Source organism: Castanea sativa, chromosome 3 (assembly GCF_040712315.1).
Source record: "Castanea sativa cultivar Marrone di Chiusa Pesio chromosome 3, ASM4071231v1".
In the NCBI taxonomy this organism is placed as follows: domain Eukaryota; kingdom Viridiplantae; phylum Streptophyta; class Magnoliopsida; order Fagales; family Fagaceae; genus Castanea; species Castanea sativa.
This window is the reverse complement of record NC_134015.1, coordinates 54,343,515-54,351,718: the sequence shown is the minus strand read 5'-3', so window position 1 is coordinate 54,351,718 and position 8,204 is coordinate 54,343,515. Positions and strand designations below refer to the sequence as shown.

Below are 8,204 nucleotides of genomic sequence, written 5' to 3'. Positions count from 1 at the left end.
TGCCAATAAAAATAATGGCTTTCTCAAACCTTCTAGACAATTTGAAAATGTGTGCCTGAACTTAAACTAAGCGCTAGAGAATTCCAGAGAGAAATAAATTGAGTGAAACCCTAGAAATTTCTAGAGACAAGAGAGTTATTAGATGTAACAACCCCCACTTGAACCCAACTTTGAAAAATCAACTTCACTCTCCACCAAGCCACCCTCCCCAAAAAAATTTTAAATTCAGACCGCAATATTATGAAATTCCCTTTACAACTTGCATTCTTGTCCAATTCACTGCTACATGTCCTGTTGCCAAGACATTGCAATTTACTTATCCCACAACAATGGTTGTTGCTACTATTGCAGTTTACTTCAGACAATAACATTGTCCTCTCAATCATTTTAGGGGTATTGTTTAAAATGATGTGAAAATGTGGTTTAAAAAATATTGTTAAAAATAGGTATTCATGGTATTCATAAAGAGAAAAATGTGTTTGATAATGTGTTTCAAATAGATATTTTGGTGTTTAGAAATATAAAGTTGTGTGTTTGGTACGTGTTTTTTTTATAAAAAAGCTGCCACCGGTACTGTTTTGGTTTGTCTACACATTAGAGGACAGTGAATTTACGTCATTTACGTCAGGTGGGCCATGCTAGGTTTGAATATCCATAATAAATGATCTCACCATTTGCTTATACGCTTGAACACTAAACTCAAACAACAATAGTTAAGAATCACTTACCAAATGCATATTTCAGCATGGGCCCCACCTGTTTGGGTGTTTAAATAGCCAACAACATGGCTGAAGATGGGGTACCAAACGGGCTCTCAAAGTGTATTTTAGTGATTTTGGCAATTCTAAGAATATTTTGGTTTTTTTAGTGGTTTTGGAGTATTTTAAAAGTTTCTTGGTATTTTAGTAATTCTCATTTATAAAATAAAATTTATTTAGTATGGACAATTATGTTAATTGTATAAATTATAATATCTCTACCAATAAGTAATTTAAGATTAATCCTTGGCCAAGTGGTTCCTAACACCTTATGATATCCATAAGATTGTGAGTTTGAAATCTCTTACTAGCATTTTGGAGATGATCTCATCTAAAAAAAAAAAAGTAATGTAGGATTATTACCATTTAATAAGATGATGAGATTAGACTAATTTGAAATATTTTGTAATCTTAGATAATATTCACATTATAATAATATTACCTTAATGTGATGCATATCACAGCAAACTAAACACTCCTTATATGCAACGTTACTATTCAATGTGATGTTACAAAAATTTGATATTTCATGTTAATTATTTATTAGATGTATTATACCCACCTAGAAAAATGTACGAGTATTGTGACTTTCTAATGTGACTTAAAAAAGAATAATGCTACAAACATAAATTTTTTTACAACATGTTGACAAATTATTATTGGAGTTTACTTATCATTAAAAACTTGATGTTTTGATAGTTACAAATTTTTATTTGTACCTCTAGAGTTGTTTTAAAAACCTCTTAAAAGCAATGAAAAAAGTTCATTTTTTGTTCCCTTAGCTTTTTTTGTGCTTAAATCAATTTATCTCACCCTTTAATAATTAAAAAAAAAAACAAATAAACTAGTATTTCGTTTTTAAGTAAGAGCATTTTAGCAATTTTTCCAAATTTTTGTATTTTTTGGAGAGTAAACAGCTACTTTTGTTGTTTAGCTGTTTACTTTTCAAATCTTTTTTCTAACAGACTCTTTATCATTTTTTAATCTCATTTAAATATTATTTTTTTGTTCATTATTTAATATTATTTAATTATTTTTTATCATTAATTTATATTCATTTCCAAAAAAAATTTCCAAATTTTCAACAGTTATATTTTTTAAAATCTTATAGTAATATTTTCCAAAATTTCAATCTGTTTTGTTCACAAAGTAATTTTAATTTGCACATTTATATTATTTATTTGTTAGTCTTTATCAAATCAATGTTAATTTGGTGCAAGTCCTATGTAGTTTAAAATTGATCAAATCTATGTAAATTGGAATAAATTTATCCAATAATTTTTGCCTAATATTATCTTTTAATTTTTAATAATCATTAACTTATTAATTACTCTTACTATTTTATTTGAAGAAAAACCTATCTAAATCCTTTTTTTTAATAATTAAACCTATCTAATCTTAACCTTAATTTAAGGGATTATTGATATCATTGTTCCTTTAAAAAAAAAAAAAAAACTCATTGTTCTTATTATTTATTAAATTGTAATTACTTTTCCTTTTTTTTTTAAAAAAACTTGTCATTAGTTTTTATTAAAATAAAAACTTATCTCTGATAAAAATTAAAAAAAAAAAATTATCATTAAAAATAGTCCACACGGCCTCTCCTTTTTGTCAAACACACAGTCACACAGACAACGATTTATCAAAAAAAAAAAAAAAACACACACACACACAGGCAAAGAGAGAGAAAAGGGAAGAGATATCGCCGATGAAGAATCGTCGCCCTGCTCCACCGCATCGCCACCACACCTTCGAGGAAGACCTGCCTCTCTCAAGCTAAGGACCAGCGGATATCAAGAAAGGGTATACTCATGCTTTTATTGAGTTTGTACTGCTAATATGATGTTTATATCAATGACAGTTATCAAAAATACATGAATTGCATTCCATTTACTTTATCAAAAAATGCGTCAATTGTTTGTTATAACTCACAGCCAGTTATCTTGAATTTGTAGTTAATCTGCTAATCTATCTAATTGTATGTTTTCTTATGCTCTGTGATTGTCAGCTGCGCTACATATAAATCTGAATGTGACTTCATCCAAAACATTGTTGAAGAGATAGCAAATGCTAAAGTAAATTGGTTTCTGTTAGATGTTGCTATATACCCAGTTGGAATAAATTCTTGTGTAGAGGCCATGGAGTCACTTTTAGATCTTGGGTTAGATGAATTTTGCGTGGTGGGGATTCATGGCCTTCTTGAAGTAGGAAAGACTACAATTACAAAAGCTGTTTATAATATAATTGCTAACTGTTTTGATGGAAGCTGCTTTTAGAGAATGTTAGAGAAAATTTAGGGATAGATGCTGGCTTAATCAAACTACAAGAGCAACTTCTTAATGACATCTTAGGGAATGGAAATTGGAGAGTGGGCAGCAGATTTAGAGGAATCAGTTTGGTAAAGTAGACACTTCGCCGTAAAAAGCTTTTTTTAATTCTTGATGATGTCGATGATTCGACAAGAATAGAAAATTTGCTTGGAAAATGTAATTGGTTTGCTCCCGGTAGTAGAGTCATTATAACATTAAGAGATAGACACTTGTTAGCTGCCCTTAAAGAAAATGTTTGTACAACTTACAAGGTCAAGAAAGTCAAGGTCGAGCAATTAAATGAACATGAAGCTATTCAACTCTTTAAAGAGCATGCCTTTCCTGGAAAAAAACCTGATGAAGATTATTCTAAGCTTGCAACTAAATTCATACATTTTGCCAAGGGCTTCCAATTGCTCCAGAAATAATTGCTCGTGATCTGTGTGGAAGACCTAATGATGAATGCAGAACTGCATTAGATATGTATAAAAAAATTCCCAATAAAGACATCCAATCAAAAAAATTACATTGAAATTGTTTCTCCTCTGTCATTTCTGTCCGGTATCTTTTTGCATTTGATGCCAAGGTATGTTTCCCTTTTTTTTGGTAGCACTGTTTCATTTGCATCTGTTACACAATGGCAATGGATATCATATCAACTTATAAGTATTTATTGTGTTTCTATAAAAAAAAATTGGGAACTGAATAAGTTCTGAACTTAAAAATTGTTATTTATAAAATAATTACTTCATTTCGGTTAATTAGTGTTATTTTTTTGGTTAATGCAGTTGACTGGGATAGTTACGGTTGAAGTCACACTATTGCCAATAGAATACAAGACAAGCATTAACAAGAAAGCTCCAATTTCAAGTCAGTCTTATGCAAGTAGAAAGGATAGTTGGAAAATGAAAATCAGCATTAAATAGGTTAACCCACTTCTGAATTCTGCAGAAGTTTATGAGCTATAAGCATCTCAAACTTCATGGCATACTGTGAACTGAAGACAAGGGTAGTCTAGCAAATTTTTTGTGGAACCTTTAAAGAAAACCCTTTGATGGGCCCTCTACGCTGAGGTAAACTTGAAGCTCCTTCTCTACACATTTATGAAGTCATCTAGACCCAACTCGGTTTAACCTACATTACAAATAGCTTTTAAGTGAAGTAATACAGGATGTGACACATTGTCTCCTTCAAGTACTCAAAGAACTGTCTCTTGGCATACTTGTCCTCAGGTAAATAATATTTATAGACATTTGTCCATTTAAGAACTTGCCTCAATTCAACTTTCTGCATAAACAGCATATTTGATGAGAAAAAGAAGTATACCTTCTGTAATCCAATGCAAAAGCTCCAATTTACCCATTGCCAGATTTTTGTTATGAATTTTAGCTGTGATTCAGGTTGGCACTATATGTCACTTAACTTCTCAAGCCACAAAATACATGGCCATAAACATTCTTCACAACATAGAGAAACAAGGATTGATTATAAGAAAACTGCTAGTACCCACCCCAATACTCAAAAGACAAAAAAAGGCTTTTAAAAATTATATACACACACACACGTATGTATTATGCATCAAACTTGCAGTTATAATATTGATACAATGACTACTTACCAACCCATGGAAATCAGAAACAAATTACTATCACATCTTGAAACAGAGGTTCGGTGCAGATTCACACTATTTTCTTGGATGTTTTCATGTTAATTTTTAATGAAATTTTATATTTATAAAAAGGCAATGGGATTATCTGTTCCCACAGAAGCTAAATGGCTGGTAGGAAATGGGAACTCAATTCCTAATAACTATGACTTTGGCTTAGTGTAAGATCCAATGTGTCTGGGGGAAATTATCCACATATTACAAGGGCTTTTGATTTTTTTGACCAAGCTACTGCACAATGAAATTGTGCATTAGTGAGGAATTGATATGCATCTCATGCAGCTAACTCTATTATTTAGAAGGAGCTAACTCCTAGGTCGGGAAGTGTAGTTAAACTGATTAGGCTCCATGAATCAGTCAAGTCTCTTTACTGTCAACCAAGCCTGCTGGCTTCTCTATAGTGAATATTTATATGGAAGGAGCAAAACTTTGAGATATAGTTATTAAATGTGGGCTGACCTATGGAAGCTTAAATTCTTTCTCAAAGTGCTTATTTTCCTTTGGAAAGTATTAAATGATAGTCTTTCGGTGAGAAGAGAGTTTACAATAAGGAATCTAATCATTGATGATCTTTTTCCATATTGTGATTTATAAGAGGAATCCTTCTTGTTTTTTACTTTTTTTATAAATTGTGTTAGATAGATATTTGTAGTTTGTTTTTTATCTTCTATACGTTTGGCTAAATGTTCTCCTTGGTCTGACTCTTCGCATCCAGCCTGTCTATACTATCCTATGGCATGACTATGAATTTCTCAGATATGTTTTGCTTCATTTTCAGGTACAATGTCCCTTTTCTATAGTTTATCTAGCAAAACCCTGACAGATTTTTTCACATTGTCATTGGAAACACGTTGACTATTAGCTCTGTGGGGATGTGGCAAATGGTTCAAGTATGAAAAAAAAAAAACCTTTCATATATTCTCTCCTCCTTGCATATTACATGCCTTTTCATGATCTTATAATTCAATTGCAATATAATTTTTCGGGGAGTTCGTGCCCTTAAACATGCAAAGAATTGCAATGTCTAGATTATCACTCCTATGCCTTAGCCTCTTCAAATTTATTAATAGCTTTATGCAGTATCAGACATTCGAGGTCAGTATTTCCTGTGTTGTTTTCCACACTTTTTCAAGATGTTTCCATATTGATAATACTTTGTAATGAGTCCCTTTGCCTCAACCCCAAGGTACCTATGGTGAAAATATGTTATATCAGGTGGTGCGCTACCGGACCCTTAAAGATAGTGGAAAACACTTTTGGAGCAATTGAATATAATACTTAGACCTAGAACTATTTGTATTTTTGATCTAGTTGTACTCTTGTTCCTTTTCTTCTGCTATGGGTGAGCATTAGGGCCATTCTTTTGTTTTTTAACTCTCTCTCTCTCTCTCTCTCTCTCTCTCTCTGTTTTTCCCCTGCTTCGAGACATTGAATGTTGCCTGCACGTGCAATTTCAATTAGCAATTTAGGAATGGAAATCTACATAATCATTATTGGACTACTAAAAATCATGCTGGTGAAGTTTATTTTTTGAAACAGGTTATCTAGCACTATTATATTTCTTTGGTAAGTGTCTCATAAAATGTATGCTTTTCTGCATAAACAGTTGAAGGTTAGTCCTGTTGTTTATCAACAATGCTCAAGTGCTACTGCAGCTTCCATTTGAAAAGTAGGGGTAAGATGTTGGATAGAGAGATCTGATTGAAAAGTGAGAACAATGAACGATGAAAATGTGAGAAAGCTCCTAATCAGGATGTTGAGCACAAGAAAACTTGTGAAGATTCAGCTCACTTTTGTAGTTTGCATGCATTCCCTGAAGACTACATATCAAATTTAAAAGAAATGTGGAGGTAAAGGAAATCATTTTGTACATTTTTTAAAATTCAAGCCATTCAAAAATCTTAGTTTGTTCTCATTATCTATAAATACTATTAAAGTGAAGCGTCTAACTTTTTGTTGACCTTCTACAATTATGCCACATAAGCTTTAGAGGTCTCACAAATTTACACATCACCATTATTAACTTTTTCTTATATGTGATTCATGTATATGATGGTTTCTGTAGCTCTCAGACCTCATGACCAATCTGCAAAAGGATTGGCCATCACTTAGCTGCCCAAGTAGCAATGGCTTTGGGTTCTGGTCGCATGAATGGGAAAAGCATGGGACATGCTCAGAATCTCAAATTGATCAACATGACTACTTTGAAGCAGCTCTCAATCTAAAGAAGAAACCAAACCTCCTACAAATACTCAGGATTGCAAGAATTGAACCAGATGATGGATTTTACGGCTTAGACAACATTGTAGATGCAATAAAAAAGGGCACTGGGCACACCCCTAGGATAGGGTGCAATAAGGATTCAGATGGTAACAACCAACTTTACCAAATCTACTTCTGTGTGGACAGTTCTGAGTCAGAAATCATTGAGTGTCCAGTGCCTCCAACAGAAAGATGTGCTTCAAAAGTCCAGTTTCCATAGTTCTAAAAATTGTGGCTGAGGACTAACTGGAGGAATATTTCTCTTATCATCATTTACTAGTTTGGGAGTATTGTGTGTACGAATTGAAGTGTATGTCGTATTCAAAGAATAACAACTAGGAATCTATGCACATTCTTAGAGGATATTATCGATTGAATGTAATGCCCCTTTGGACTTAATATATAGCTCCTCAAGTCTTTCAACGATCAATAAACAAAAACAAAAACAAAAAAAAAACAATTATCTTCTTAATGAGGAAAATCTTTCATCCATCTTTATTTACTCTATCATCTAGGAGATAAAGATTTTTTTTTTTTTTTCCTGAAGTCTGAAGATATATATATGGTCTATATCTTTACTATAATCTTCAGTTAAGCCAGTTAAAAGTTGTATTAAAAAAAATTCAGTTAAAAGTCATTATTTTGTATTAAAAGGTCTAGGTTCAAAGATTTATACAAAAATCATGTCTACAAAATTTTGCTTCTGGTTTGTTTGAATAATTTTTCTCTTGTTAATTAGACAGAATTATTGAAGGTTATGTAAGAGTCTTCCGAGGTAGAAGATTGGGATCCTTTTGGGCTTTGTAATAGCTAGGCATGGGCTTGTTAAAGAATCCATTGTGTTTTCTTTGCATAGCACATTGAGTACCAAATACTAGGCATGGGCTTGTGTCTATATTTCATGTACTTTGGGCTTTGTAATATATAGCTAGGCATGGGCTTGTTAAAGAATCAATTTACACTCCTAGTATATGAGTTTGACAGGAGTCTAAAATCTAGATGTTGAGAAGAGGATAAATGCATTAGAAAAATGATAAAAGTATTACATTTTTTTTTATAAATAAAGTATTACAAGTTTTACTATATAGAACTTACTAATATAGAAATGAATGTGATTAGTGGGTTTGAAAACACTTTATAACTGTATTTTGAATTTCCTCTTTTTAATTGATGATACATCAATTTATAAGACTAACGTAGTAAAACTTG

The 8,204-nt window shown here is 31.9% G+C and overlaps 1 long non-coding RNA gene across 1 annotated transcript; it reads left to right on the top strand.

Annotated features, from left to right (window-relative positions):
* The first annotated feature begins 2,368 nt into the window (after nucleotides 1–2,368).
* Nucleotides 2,369–7,467, top strand: LOC142627860 (uncharacterized). The gene is made up of 4 exons (XR_012842949.1): nucleotides 2,369–2,561; nucleotides 3,856–4,299; nucleotides 6,340–6,583; nucleotides 6,799–7,467. It is a non-coding gene; the product is annotated as an uncharacterized LOC142627860 (long non-coding RNA).
* Nucleotides 7,468–8,204: the final 737 nt, after the last annotated feature.